Source organism: Podarcis filfolensis, assembly GCF_964270895.1.
Source record: "Podarcis filfolensis genome assembly, chromosome: 3".
NCBI lineage: Eukaryota > Metazoa > Chordata > Lepidosauria > Squamata > Lacertidae > Podarcis > Podarcis filfolensis.
This window is the reverse complement of record NC_139606.1, coordinates 92552902-92568281: the sequence shown is the minus strand read 5'-3', so window position 1 is coordinate 92568281 and position 15380 is coordinate 92552902. Positions and strand designations below refer to the sequence as shown.

General features: G+C 42.3%; 1 long non-coding RNA gene across 1 annotated transcript in view; it reads left to right on the top strand.

The window, feature by feature from the left end:
* Window positions 1–15380, top strand: part of LOC310758937 — a 140399-nt gene that overhangs the window by 40953 nt on the left and 84066 nt on the right. The window lies entirely within an intron of this gene.

The window sequence follows — 15380 nt, the reverse complement described above, 5'->3', positions numbered from 1 at the left end:
AAAAGGGGCGGGGGGGCTGACAATATACCTTTTGATTCTGTGATACTGAATGCTAACATCATATGGTGGCTAGCAGTGTGTCTACCTAGGATCAGCAAGAGCCGAGTTCAAGTCCTCACTCAGATTTGTATACACACACACACATATATTGAATTACATGCCACTCAGATGTACTGCACAGCTGCTGCCAACTTTTGCAAAGCTGTCCTTGTGAATTATAGTTTGCATCCCTAAGTATTCCTTTGTGTTTTGTTTTAATGCTGCAACTGTTGCCAACAGAGTAATGTTAAGAAAATGAGAATGCTTTCTGTTTCCAGATCGTGCCGTATGATTGTCTGCTCTAATGCCTTTATAATGGAAGGCATTTTTTCATAACTTTTGCTAGTGGGAATAATTGGGTTGCATGCAAGATTTTAAAATTTGTTATACGCAGTAGACAGGGTGGAATTTTTTGCTCTTAAATATTGCGCAGATTAAAGGGCCTATTTCTGTATGGATCTGCCTGTTCACCAAGGGCATCCTTGGAGGCCCATCGCTGAGTGTCTCCACCCTTTGAAATCTGGTGGACAGTGATTGCAGAGAAGACCACCCCCAGAAGAAGCAGCTTCCAATCCCTCTCACAATTGATAGTCTCCAAACTCTACCTATCTGACATGGCTCTACCCAGTTAAGATTCCTTTGCTTCAGGGCGAATTTTTCAAAGTCATTATAATCACCTTGACAAAGTCTTCCTTTACCTACTATGGATGAGTGCATGAGTTAGGGTTCTCCAAGGAGATGTCACAGAAGCACAGAAAAGACTCACCTGAGGGGTTTGACATCCCCTTTCTCCCCTTTGCATTTCCGCAACACTTACTCCCTGAAGCTGCCCTCACCCCAGAATTTCTTATGGGGCCTTCAGTCTCCTACATGCAGTTTTCAGTTTCTGTTCCTAAAAGAGAAGGCACCTATTTCAGGACAATGTGGGAATAGGTTCTAAGAACATCACAGGACTCTTCAATCTCTCTGGGCACTGGCTCCATCCAGCCCTGCCTAAGTTAGGGCCATTAATTTCGATAGGCCTGTTTTTCAAATTAAAATTTTACAAAGATATATCAAGCATAAATCATAAAAACAAGATTCCAAGGAATCTCCATCCTTCCCTTTGTAGGTCCTATTATTCATCATTTCCTTCTGCATCTTTTATGATAGTCCAAATTTTTTACGCATCCAGAATTCACCCTAAAACTACAAGTGATATTCCAATCCTACTGATGATTTTAACTGGCCTATTCTGAGTAAACTTTAGTTGGATCCTCTAGGCTGGCCCACCCATAAGGCAAGGTGAAGCAACCACCTCAGGCAGCAGACCCACAGGGGCAGAACATCTTTATTACCCCTTTGTTCCTCATGTTGATCTTCATTCATCCCTTCTTATCTGGCGAGGAAGGGGCGCCATTTTGTGGTTCACCTTAGGTGCCAAAATGTCTCTAGCCCGACTTACTTATCCTCACCAACAGGGAAGAACTGATCAATAAGGAGAAGTAGTGGGTTCCTTAGGAGGAAGGAAACACCTGGGTCAGTATATCTGCTTTGGGCACTAATACAATGCCGCAGTTTGTGAAGCTGCATACATTTTTGGAACTGAGCACATTCTTAGGAAGAATCCTAAGTCAGCTATCAACTATTTCCTTTCTCTTGCTTTGCCAACTAAAATTTCTGCCAGATATTTGGCCAAACCTTGATTAAATTCTGATAAGGCTACAGGGACCAAATAAAATTCATTTTGGCACCAAATCTGGCCTGCAGGCCACCTAAAGGTTTTTATATATATAAAAGCTCACTATTATTGCTTATTGCTCTTTTCATTGCTATACACTGGTGGTCTCATAGCTGAAGAATTAACATCTAGCAAAATCTGCATCTTGTGATTTGAAAAACTAGGAAAGCAATCACCTTTTTAAATATTAACTGCTGATCCATACCTGTACAGTGGTACCTCTGGTTACATACTTAATTCGTTCCGGAGGTCCGTACTTAACCTGAAACTGTTCTTAACCTGAAGCACCACTTTAGCTAATGGGGCCTCCTGCTGCCGCCGCACCGCCAGAGCACGACTTCTGTTCTCATCCTGAAGCAAAGTTCTTAACGCGAGGTACTATTTCTGGGTTAACTGAGTCTGTAACCTGAAGTGTATGTAACCTGAAGCATCTGTAACCCAAGGTACCACTGTATAAGCACCAAAAGCACAGTTTTCTATGTGTTTACTCATAAGTAAAAACCACTGTGTTCAATGGGACTAACTCCCTAGTACTTCAGTGTCCTCAGTAATGACTGGATGGTCAGTTTTGTAGACAATTAAATCTGAAATGTCAAATGCAGGTCTTGGACTAGAAAACCATTTTGTTGCAACCCAGTAAGAAGCTAATGTTGTGATGTTGGTGTTGTGCGTGCAACCCTTCTTGGTTAATCAGCTCAAACAAAAGTGGGGGAAAGATCCCAAAAAGAAAGGAAAGAAAGTTATGGTAGAGGCAGAACATAGCACAAAATTAAAACAAAAGAGAAGATGCTTGATTTCCCTCCAACCCTCTGCAAATAACAGTATAGCCTTTGCTAAGAAATTAAACAGAAGTGAATTTGGTTTAATTGCTTGCAGAGTCCTGAGGAACTGGTCTGAAGTGCACAACCTGAACAACCAGCAAAATCAGCTTGTAGGGAGAAGGCAGAATCAGAGCCATGTGAGTTCTAGGAAGAGCTCAGCATCTCAAACAGCAGTTGCCAGTCAAGGTAGATCATACTGTGGGGAAGGGTATTGTTTTTGTCTGTTATACAGTGGTACCTCTGGTTATGTACTTAATTTGTTCCGGAGGTCCGTTCTTAACCTGAAACTGTTCTTAACCTGAAGCACCACTTTAGCTAATGGGGCCTCCTGCTGCTGCCGCGACACCGCAGCACAATTTCTGTTCTCATCCTGAAGCAAAGTTCTTAACCCGAGGTATTATTTCTGGGTTAGCGGAGTCTGTAACCCGAAGCGTATGTAACCTGAAGCGTATGTAACCCGAGATACCACTGTACTCCATTATGAAGTTTTGTGTTTTTATATTGGAAACCATTCCTGTGAAAATATTTAATTAATATATACATATATACACAGGTTTAATTAATATATACATTTAATTGATTGACTGATCAATGGATTAATTAATAAATGTATAGATGGGCCAATAAAAATATAGATGGACCAACTTGTTTGGTATAAAGCAGCTTTCTCTTTTCCTATGACTGAGAGCATAAATTTATATGTGTCTCCAGGTAGCAGGTGGGATAACTGCTGCTTCCCTGATAACATAAACAGAGGGTGCAATAATGAGAACACCCATTCTTTGTCCCTAGTCACTGAACTTCTCCCTTAAAACTTCACACTACCAGCTTAGAACCTGCATATCCAAGCTTGTCTTCTCCATGTTGCATATAAGGCACGTTTCAGCTTGCCCTGCCAAGAGGAACAGGGATTGCATTTTATTTATGTTTGCGGTGTCACTTTTTATAGACCAATCTGTTTTAATGCAGCTTAATATAAACCTGTAAATGTCTTCGAGACTTTACTACCCCGATCAGTCACCCGGCCCAGCCATCTGCTGAGAAAGCGTCTACAAAGCAGCTTGCAGAATACAGGAAAAGCTTGACAGCTGATTGGCTCAGCCAATAAAAATGTGCCTTTGGAGTGTTTCTGCTCCTGTCCTGGGCAGGCGGATGTCACTAGAGGGGGTTTAGTTCCTGAATTCCCACCCCATACACGTTCAAAGAACATTCTCCGGCCACCTGTATGAGTGTACCAATGCACATAACAACACGTGTAAGATTTTGTGCACGTTAAACTTACCTATAACAGAAAAGTCATGTTTGTCAAAGATCCCATTCCTCTCATTTTCTGCAATACCAACTCTGTGGAAGTACTCTCTCCATATCATTTAATGTGTTTGTTTTAATACTGTTCTGGGCTTTTATTGCCGTTTCAACAGAAAGGTGATTAATACATTTTAGAATATATAAATGCATACCATATTCCCAGGTTGCTAGCTTTCACTGGTTTAATAGTTGGACATATGAACTAATGCTTTACTTGATTAATGAGAGCACATTTTAACTGTTGAACCTGAAAGCGAAAGGGCACTGTTTTTATATTTTTAAAGAATATTTTAGTTCAGGTTTACAATATAAAATATACAGTGAATAGCAGGGTTGGTTTAATAAAATCAAGTCCTTGCACATTTTTCAGTATCAAGCTACTATATGAAGGTATTAGTGAGATGAATATTTAATTAAATGTGATAGAAAGTGAATCACTTAAAAGCCATCTGGTTAGATCACTAAAGATTATTTGATGCAATACCTATATTGCAGATATAAATTGGACCTAAATTGGAGATAGAACGAGCCCAAATGGCTCTGTTCTGCCTCTGAATATCACTTGCTGGGAATGTATTATTTTATTATTCCTTATTGCATTTATATATCCCACCTTTTTCTCTGAGGAGCTCAAGGTGGCGTACATGGTTCCGCTCATCTCATTTAATCTCCACAACAACCCTGTGAGGTAGGCTAGGCTGAGAGAAGACAGTGACTAGCCCAAAATCACACAGTGAGCTTCATGGCCAAGTGGGGATTTGAACCCTGGACTCCCAGGTCCTAGTCTGACACTCTAACCACTGCACCACACTGGCTCTTAATGGTGCATCCGCCGTAGGTAGCGAAGCAGTCAAAAAAGCAGACAGACTTGCTACTTGGAAGTGGGTATCTGGAAGGTTATTGTATGAAATCCTAGAACTAGGCCTAAATGAGAAGGAAGCAGAGAATGTTATGCAACCTGAACAATCGCCACATTAGCCTCGCCGAATTAGTTGTTCAAAATCATAACTTCTCTTTAAAGAAAAATGGTAAGGGTTTTAACACAGAGTGCGAAAGGAACTGCTATCTTTTAGCCTGATTAATCAAAACTAATGAGTTCCAAATGCCGTCTGTTTCTCTCGACCCACATCCCATCTTCAGCAAAGCCCATTCCAGAACAGCCGAAGGGCCTGTGCTTGCGACTGCAGAGCAATTGCCTTTTCTCTCGTCAAGTACAGCTTGCATAAATTTCTAGAGCAGATGGTGGAGCTGTGAGACAATCAGATGCCTCTGAAGTGTTTAATACAATTAAGGATATGCAATGTGTAAATGCCCCAGGCCCAGACATTTTGTCCACTGATTTCTGTAATGCTTTCAAAAAACAAATCTGCATAGCCAACCACCACTCCTTTTTTTCTTCTTTTTGCATGAGCTTACTAATGATTTCTATGCCAACAGCAGGAAATTTCAGCAGTTCTTTCTAAGTGAACCATATAATGATTCTTCTTGATTAACTCTTTCAGTCCTGTTAATTAGGGCTGCCATACGTCTGGAAAATCCCAGACATCGCCAGGATCTTGATCCCTAAAATGGCATCCAGGCAGAATTTGTTGTGTCCATTCTAAATGACTGGGGAAACCCGGGCTAATGGCAAAGTGGGGTTTTTTTTGCCAATTTTCTTAAAAACAGCCAAAAAACTTATTTTTTTTCTGGCAGCTTTGCAAAAAAAAAGCCCAACAACTTGGACAAAAAAACTCAACAACTTTGCCCCCTAAAAAACCTTTTTGTCCAGATTTTCACTTTCTGATATATGGCAACCCTATAACGAACATACTTTGGTTGTGTTAGGCCCCACACCAATGGGTCTTCTAGCACCTATTTCACACATTAGGCAGCAGCAAATTTTGGTTTGCTATCAAGTGTATGCCCAACTACTATTCCCTGTATAATTCCAAGTTTTGCCTGTATGTCTTCCTATATACATATAAATGTTAGGCTGCCACCATGCTGCACTTTTTCTGATCACCAGCAGGTGGCTACACCAACACAAGCATGATGACAGAATGGCAGGCAGGGAAGCAGTTCAGCAAACCCCTTTCTGGAGCACTCTGTTAAATACGGCAGCAGCAAGCTTTAATGGAGGAGCGGAGGAGCTTCAGAGAGCAGTTTGGCAAACTACTTTTCTGTCCGGATTTTCACTGTTAGAAATATGGCAACCCTAGTTGACACAATAATAGTAAAGGACCCCTGACAATTAAGTCCAGTTGCGAACGACTCTGGGTTTGCTAGAGCAGCGCACGGAAACCAGAGCAGCGCACGGAAACGCCGTTTACCTTCCCGTCGGAGCGGTACCTATTTATCTACTTGCACTTTGTGCTTTCGAACTGCTAGGTTGGCAGGAGCAGGGACCGAGCAACGGGAGCTCACCCCATCGCGGGAATTCGAACCACCAACCTTCCGATCGGCAAGCCCTAGGCTCAGTGGTTTAGACCACAGTGCCACCCGCGTAACAGTGCATTAGCAGTGAATATATTCTGCTTTAGTTTTTTTCTGGGATGCTTCCCCAATGCTACCATGTTGTTGTTATCCGGAAGGGCTACAGTGCAAACACCCTTTCCCTTTGTCTCCTCTCCACCCAGTTGTCCTCTTCTAAACCTGCTTTTTATTTTGATTTTCGAAAGCTCATTGGAGAACTATTCCCCCAGGTCTGCATGTAATCCATCGAGTTCAGCCTTGAAGCCAGCACTCAGAAAAGCTGGCCATTGATTCTCTGCGCAAGTATGAATCCATTAGACACCGTACCTCTGAGTCATAATCCCAGAATGCGCTTCCATAACTTTTTTTTTTATACTGTTGTTATTCAGCACTATTGATCAGAACCACTGGACTGACAGTGATAAATAGGACAGAGCCCACAAACGTACTCACACATTCTCCCAAGGACTCGCTTTCAGCATTCTGCAGCATTTTGGGAAACACCGAGCTCTGTACTTTTACCCAAAGGACTATAGGAGTAATACGTGAGCAGCTGCTTCACTTTGGCTGGAGCATCAAAAAGGCGGCTTGGGGAGAAGAATTACGCTCAGTATATGTCCCCTGCGAATAACAGAGGCCAGCAAATGACTTCATTGTGTTCTAAATAGGAGAGGTGTGACGTTCTGCACAGACTTAGATCTTCTCTTCTTTTTCTTTTCTTTTTTTTTTTGATAGCAGTTTGTACAGGTTACGGTGCACAGAATGTTGATATTCTCCTGTGAACCACACTGGACCATGCTTGCGTAAATGTAAAAGGAATAATATTTATAGTTGTTTTCCAGGGCTCAATTTAAAACTTTGCTCACTATTTGACTGAGGTCAGAAAAGGGCTCGTTTGTGACGCTCAGTTCCCCAGTGAGATAATGGATATTTTTAAGGGATGGAGGTTAATCAAAACATGAGATTGTAAAGAGATACGGTACTTGACAGATGTAATAGAGCAAATGTAAAGGAAAAACAAGGAGAAAGGGAGGGAAATATATACAGCAAAAATTAAAAGCCAAATACTGGCAGAGCATGGTGTTTGCATGCAAAATATCCCATGTTTAAATATCTGGTGTCCTCAGATATGGCTGGGAAGCAGTTTTCCCCCAAAACCCCTCAGCTTGACCACAGCTTCTGTTTTCTAATTCAATGGAAGCTAGCTTGAGGGAAAGCACATCCAATAGGAGTACTTCCCAAGAAGCTACAGGATACAGTGGTACCTCAGGTTACAGACTCCGCTAACCCAGAAATAGTACCTTGGGTTAAGAACTTTGCTTCAGGATGAGAACAGAAATCGTGCTCCGGCGGCGCGGCAGCAGCAGGAGGCTCCATTAGCTAAAGTGGTACCTCAGGTTAAGAACAGTTTCAGGTTAAGAACGGACCTCCAGAACGAATTAAGTTCTTAACCCAAGGTACTACTGTACCTACAGATTGCGGCTAACATCATGAATACTAGGTTTCAAAGACTGGAGCTGCAGTAAATGGTAATGTGTATTCCACCCAATATATTTCTGTTTTCATTATTAAAGTTGGCTTTATTTTCAAAAGATGTCATAGATTTATTTATATTTATTGGAAGGGGGAGTAACATTACATTGAACGAGCGAATAAGCAAACTAACTAATCTGAGGATGCCTTAATAATTAGTTATTTGTGATTCCTGCATTGCAGAGGGTTGGACTATTTATTTGTTTGTTACATTTATATACTGTCCTTCAGGGTGGTATGCAGTATTCAAACACAAAAACACATAACATAATAAATAAAATCGCAACACCTTTTTCAGACACACTCCCTTTAAAAGGCCACGGATTGTTTAATTAGCAAAAGGTCTGGAAGAAGAATGAATTCACCTGGCACTGAAAGATACGTAACAAAGGTGCCAGGCGAGCCTCCACGGGGAGAGCATTCTGCAAATGGGGAGCCGCCTCAGAAAAGGCCCATTCTTGTGTTGTCCCCCTGCAGACCTCTGGTGGAGGAAGCACATAAATAAGGGCTTCAAATGATGAGTGCAGGGCCCAGGTCAATTCGTATGAAGAGGCAGTCCTGGAGGTATTGTGGTCCTGAGCCATTTAAGGCTTTATAGGCCAAAACCAGCTGTTTTGAATTGGGCGCAGAAACTGACAGGCAGCCAGGATTTGTGTTATATGCTCAAACTGTCTTGAGCAGCTTGGCCACCAAATTCTTTTCTTTTTCTAAAGTATTTTTATTAAACAATTTCAGCATAACAAAATATCAATCCACATAATCAATCACCTTATTTTTTCCTCTTTCCCCCCCACCAAGGACTTCCCTCAGCTCCCCTCTCTGATTTCTTTGCACATATTGTTCTCTGCATATTATAAAATTGTACATATCCTTGCTTTATCTATCATGTGTTCAACTAATAAATTTGTGGATGTTTATTCAAAACCTGCCAAGGAGTCCAGATCATTTTGTTGTCTTGTAAAAAGTTCCAATTCTTCCTTGAAGTCACTGTTGTCCTTTTCATGCAGTTTATATGTCAATTTGGAGCCTGGCCGCCAAATTCTATACCAGCTGAAGTTTCCGAACTGGCTTCAGAGACAGCCCTAAGTATAATCCGTTGCAGTAATCTACCCTAGAGGTTACCAGAGCATAGACAAGAGAACCTAGACTATTCTTCTCCAGATAGAGGTGCAGCTGGGCCACCAGCCAAAGCTGATGGAAGGTACTCCATGCCACCGGGGCCACCTGAGTCTCCTGTGACAGCAGCAGATCCAGAAGCACTCTTAAGCTATATACCTGCTCCTTCAGAGGGAGTGCAAGTCTACCAAGAGCAGGCAACTTTCTATCCAACCAGTCGAGGGAACTGCCCAGTGACAGTGCCTCTGTCTTATCTGGATTGAGCTTCGGTTTGTTGGCTCTCATCAACGGCCCAAGACATTGACTGCCACATCTGCAGGTGCAAAGAAGTAGAGCTGGGTGCATATTGCTGAAAACAGACTCCAGAACACCAGATAACCCCACTCAGTGGTTATCGAACTAGATGAACCAGTGGCTGGACAACTTACTAGGTTCCTATGGAAATATTAAGTAAGCCAACGAGTAGTATCCTGCCCAGTTTCTGGAAAGCAGAGCTCATTAACTCAAAGCATCTACTGTCTTTAATCTAATTATGTGCTAATTCAGTTTTGCTTCTCCCTTCATGGTAAACTGAAATTATCACCTTAATATCACTAAATTAATCCATAATCCAAAATTTAATAAAATGCCCATAGTTCTGCATTAGCCTTCATCTAGAACATGCTCCCTTGCAAGTCCATTAAGCACATATATTTTTATTTAATTTAAACAGGAATTAGTGAATATATGCATGTCTAAGCTCTTCAAGACCCATCATGTATGAAAAGCAGCTATTAATATGTATTTATTTTGCACACAGACCCATAGAAACTAACATTCTGATTTGTGATTAGAGAAAAATTCATCCCCCCCTTCTCTTCGTCGTGATCTTGGTGCTCTCTGCTGATATTCTTGATCGTGCAAAAGTCCACTGGTGAATTTGATTCCAGAGTTAACATGCTCATTCTGCTTCAGGGGATTTGCTTGAGTTGCCAAAGATCAGGCTTGAAATAAACCAAGTACTTGATAATGTCACCCATCTGCTCTTTCCACCTGGATTTTCTCTTGGTCACCCACTCCATAAATGAGCCATGACCTAATTTGCACAAAATAAACACCGAATCTGAAACCAGCTCCAGCCTGACACTTGCAAACAGATCTAGTGGCCTTTTCCAACCACGAAGAAAGCTCCTCTATTTTCAGCCCAACGATCAGAGCGCCGCTTCAAATTCTTTCCAAAATCAGTTGGATTGGTGTGTGCAAAATGATATGAATGGCTGTATCTTGAGTGGTGGGTTCAAGTCTGATGACTCCTTCCCATGACTATACAACTTTTGTGACCCACCAAGCCAAACACAGCCACACCACCCATGTTTGACAGCTCATGTCTCCTTTCTAAACCTCCTCTATTGGCTGCCTTGCTGAGATTTCCACTGGAGCAGAGGGGATTTTAACCAGTCGGCAACCCATGGCAGATGGTCTGTGTTTATTAGATACAAATTGTTATCATTATTATTTAGGGTGGGATTCAACTAATGAGTCCCATCAGCACAAGGACTTCTGCTCACACAACGGGACCTTTCCCCCTCTCCATCCCCCATGCCCCCCCAATTGAACCAGTCACTGCCTCTCAACCTACCTCACAGGGTTGGTTGCTGTGGGGATTAAATGAAAGCCATGTACATCACCTTGAGCTCCTTGGAGAAAAAGATGGGATACAAATGCAATGGGTATAATAATAATAATAATAATAATAATAATAATAATAATTTATTATTTATTATTTATACCCCGCCCATCTGGCTGGGTTTCCCCAGCCACTCTGGGCGGCTTCCAACAAAACACTAAAATACAATTAAAAAAAACTAAAATACAAATAATGTGCTTATTGCAATGGGCTGCCCTTGAAGACAACTCACAAACTTTAGCTGGTCCAAAACACAGCAGCCAGATTACTGGCTGTCTGGGGTTCCATTTATATGATAATTCATATAATCCATGTTTTAAAACAGCTGCACTGATTGCTGGTTCATTTCCGTACCCAATTCAAGGTTCTCACATTGGTGTTTAAAACACTAAACAACTCAGGGCTCAAATATCTGAAATATTGCCTCCTTCCCTGCAGTCTCTCTTGTGTGCTGAAATTGGCAAAAGGTGCCCTCTTAGTACTTGCTCAGAGGCTCGGGGGTGGCAGCTCAGGTGGGGGTCTTCTCTGTGAATTTCTTCTCCCCAAAGGTGAGTCTGGGACCTTCATTATACAGCTTCTGAAATTGCTGAAGATGCACCTCTTTATCCTGACTTTTGACCCCTGAGGTATAAGTTTTTAGGACCCATTTATTTTCATGGTCGTAAGTTGTTTCAAATTGTTTTTAACATTGATTTCAATGCTGTAACCCAGCCTGGGACTTTAGGGTGAAGGACATGTAATAAAGAAATTAATAATAAAAAAAACCAGGTGTGATTAACCATAATTTGGTGAGTGAACAGATGTCCCTACACTAAAGGACCAAATGTAGTACAGCAATAAAAGAAAGTTGAAACTTCTACTAAATCAGATAAAATGTTGATAGGGCATATGAAATTCAACATTAAGCTGTCCAGTAGATTTAAAGCACTAATTTGCTCCACCATGTTATTTTTGAAACACATGGTAAATTCTTCTAAACTTTTAGAATCTGACATTGCCTCCAGAATTCCCTTCTCCTGGGTTTTTGTGTGATATATTGGCTCCACCTAGCGGTTCTCAATTACATTGGTCAGTACTGATCCTGTGGACGATGTTTAACAAAGAATTAAGAGTATCACCAATGCATCACTCTGATTATTACTTAAGAGTTTCAGCTTAGTTTATCAAATTGTATAGCAGGTTAAATATACAATAATTAAATCGGAAATGCTTCAAGAAAGAGGGATTGTGCCAAGGCAATTTTAAAGGTTTAGGCAGAGAGAGAGTGTGCGCGCATTGCAGCGAGGAGTGCATTTTGTGGTTTGCCTCAGGTTACAAAATGTCTTGGGCCGGCCCTGCCCACAAGTGAATCCGTTCTGCGAGTTGGTTCTTACAGAAATGAGTGTTCTAATAAACTGCACAATCACAACTGATCCGCAACTGGATCTACTTTCAGTTTCTTGTGAGAGGAAAATATATACAGATCCATGTGGACCCACTTGTGTGAGTGAACAACAAAAAGAATTGTCTGGGTTAGCACGCGGAGAGCCTAATAGCAGAGTATTAAATCCACAAAAATAGGCAGCACAATGAAGCATTAGGCATGTGGGTTGTAAGACTTTTCTTACCCTGCTTACAGTGCCCCCCTCTTTTGACCCCTTTCACACAACACATACCACTCACTGCTTTACTTACAAATATATAAATATTTTTTTAAAAATGTCCAGTAGCACCTTAGAGACCAACTAAGTTTGTTCTTGGTATAAGCTTTCGTGCGCATGCACACTTTCACAAAACCTTATACCAAGAACAAACTTAGTTGGTCTCTAAGGCGCTACTGGACAATTTTTTGATTTTTTATATATATTTCGACTGCGTCAGACCAACACGGCTACCTACCTGAATGCTTTACTTACAGATTCATAGGTCTGATACATGTGTTGTTCCATGCAGCTGCATGGAGAAACACAGGCAAATACTCTTGAATAGAAAATACAGAATATAGTCCCAGACCCGTGCTCTTAAGTTTGGGAGCAAGTTAACACATGCCTCCAGATGCAGAGAGAGAGAGAGAGAGAGAGAGAGAGAGAGAGAGAGAGGTAGGTTTCACTTCCTCCTTCTGCAAAGAGGGTGTGTGACCTAACTGAGTCTGTCCAGCTACACATCAGCCTCGAAATCTTACTGAATTGGAGAGGATCTGCAAAGAGGAGTGGGACAAAATACCTCCCGAAATGTGTGCAAACCTCGTGGCCACCTACAAGAACCGTCTGACCTCTGTAACTGCCAACAAGGGTTTTGCCACCAACTACTAAGTCATCTTTTGCAAAGGGATCAAATACTTATTTCACTCATTATAACACACATCAATCTCTGACTTTTTGTCTTCTGGGTTTCTGGGGGTTTTCCTGTTGTTATTCTGTCTCTCACATCTACAATAAACCTACCACTAAAATTATGGACTGGTCATTTCTTCGTCAGAGGGCAAATGGGCAAATTTAGCAGGGGGATCAAATACTTTCCCCCCCCTCACTGTATAGTGAGAGGGTGGGGAGGGGTATTACTCAGAAGGGTGGTGGGAATGGGTGATTGGCTGATAGGTGTGGTAAACCAGTTGCAATTGGACTGCATTTCTGAGGGTTCAAACTTGGATAGCCCAAAGAGTTGGTAAAATTCATAGTAATAGCACAGGGGAGGCGGGGGGGGGGGAGGAAGAATTTGCTGTTTCCCAATGGCAGCTGTGTCTAAATCCTGGGCTTCTCCCATTGTTTTCCAATGGGGTGTCAGCCGTTTCCTTGCAGCTTCCAAATTTCCTGGGGGAAATAAATTTAGACCAGGCTGCGATTTTCATTCTTATATCCTGACCCACCCACCTCCCCACCGCACATAGAAGAAGAAGAAGAAGAAGAGTTTGGATTTGATATCCCGCCTTTCACTCCCCTTAAGGAGTCTCAAAGTGGCTAACAATCTCCTTTCCCTTCCTCCCCCAAAACAAACACTCTGTGAGGTGAGTGAGGCTGAGAGACTTCAGAGAAATGTGACTAGCCCAAGGTCACCCAGTAGCTGCATGTGGAAGAGCGGGGAAGCGAACCCAGTTCACCAGGTTACGAGTCCACCACTCCTAACCAGTGGCGTAGCGTGGGTTGTCAGCACCCGGGGCAAGGCAAGTAATTTGCGCCCCCTAACCCGTGGATTTGCGCCCCCTAACCCGTGGATTTGCCCTAACCCCAGATGTTGCGCCCGGTGTGGCCGGCCCCCCCTGCACCCCCCACACTACGCCACTGCTCCTAACCACTACACCACATAGGGCCTGCAGGTTTTTTTGCAGTCCGATCCATCATGTCTACGCAGAAGTAAGTCCTCGTGTAAGTCGATCCGGTCTTACCTTAATTGTTGTTAATAGGAATTCCAGACTAAGACGAAGAAAGAGCTCTTTCTGCAAAACGGGGAACTTGTAGCGGCGCTGCTTGGAACAGAATGAATTTATTTGTATGTTATGATGATTTTCATACTATCTGGTAGAAATCGCTCTTTTGCAGTGAGAAGCGAAGTAGAAATCTGCACAAACCCAAACCCTGAAAAGCGTATAGGTGAATCTGAGCTGGATTTTGTGATTTAAAAAAAAAACCTTTTTAGAGACGGCCGGGTGGGGGCGAATGCATTGCAACAATAAGCCGTCCTTGGAATTGCTTTTTTAGCTGGACATCATACAATCATGTTTGTGGGGGGGGAGATCTCTCTCTTCAGGTCCAGAAGGAGAATTGCTTTGGAAAACTTCCCCGGGGACGCACGATCCGGCTGTGTCTCTGCTTCGGGGCTGTAAGGTTTCTTTCTTTTTTCCCGGCGTTATGCACCCAGCGCTTGGGGGGATTTTTTAAATTAAAAGCTTGCTTTTTGGGTCTTCGCGACAACATCGATCTAAGAAGTCGATAAAATGGTAGAAGCATCCGGGTAGCATAGAACAGTACCATTCATTTGTATCAGCAGAACTGATAGGTGGCTCCATAGCTCAGTGGTTAGAGCACTGGTCTTGTAAACCAGGGGTCGCGAGTTCGATCCTCGCTGGGGCCTGGGCGGTTTTTTCTTCCTTTTCCTCTTTTTTTTTTTTAAGAACTTACAATTTAATGCAAAACGTTTAGTGCAAGATTTGAAGCTCGTTGGCAGAGGTCTCTGGAAGTCAAGACTGCTGCCCTTCGATCAACGTAGAAGAAAAAGTGGGGAAGGACCATTGTGGCTTTTTTTCCCTCTACAGCAGGAAAAAATATTTTTATTATTATTTTTTAAAAAAAACATAAATCGTATTTACGTACGCCTCCTTCAAAAGTGAAAATTACTCTTAAGAAATTTGAAGGTTCGAAAGGACAGCGGGGAGGCGTTGCTGGTTGCAAAGGCTGCAGTTTCAGGTGTTTTTCCAGGCTAAAGCCAGCAGATGGCGCTAAAGGACAAGGAATATGCGCGGGTTTCCGAAGTGAGAAAAGTTCCCTGGAAGAAGGGCCGGATTTATCCTGGGGGGCAAGCCATGTGGTTCCAAGGGATGGTGGTGTACGCAGCCTTATTGGGAGCATCTGAGGTCTCCCCGAAGTGGTACTGCAACCACGTGGCACAATCTGAGTGAATCTCCGCTTCAGAGACCCAAAGAGAAAAAATGTGTTATACTGCTAAAGAATATACTGTATTCTTTATTATGTAATAAACTCACGAAGAAGTATTGTATATCCCCACCCATTAAGACTGGTGATCAGGGTTC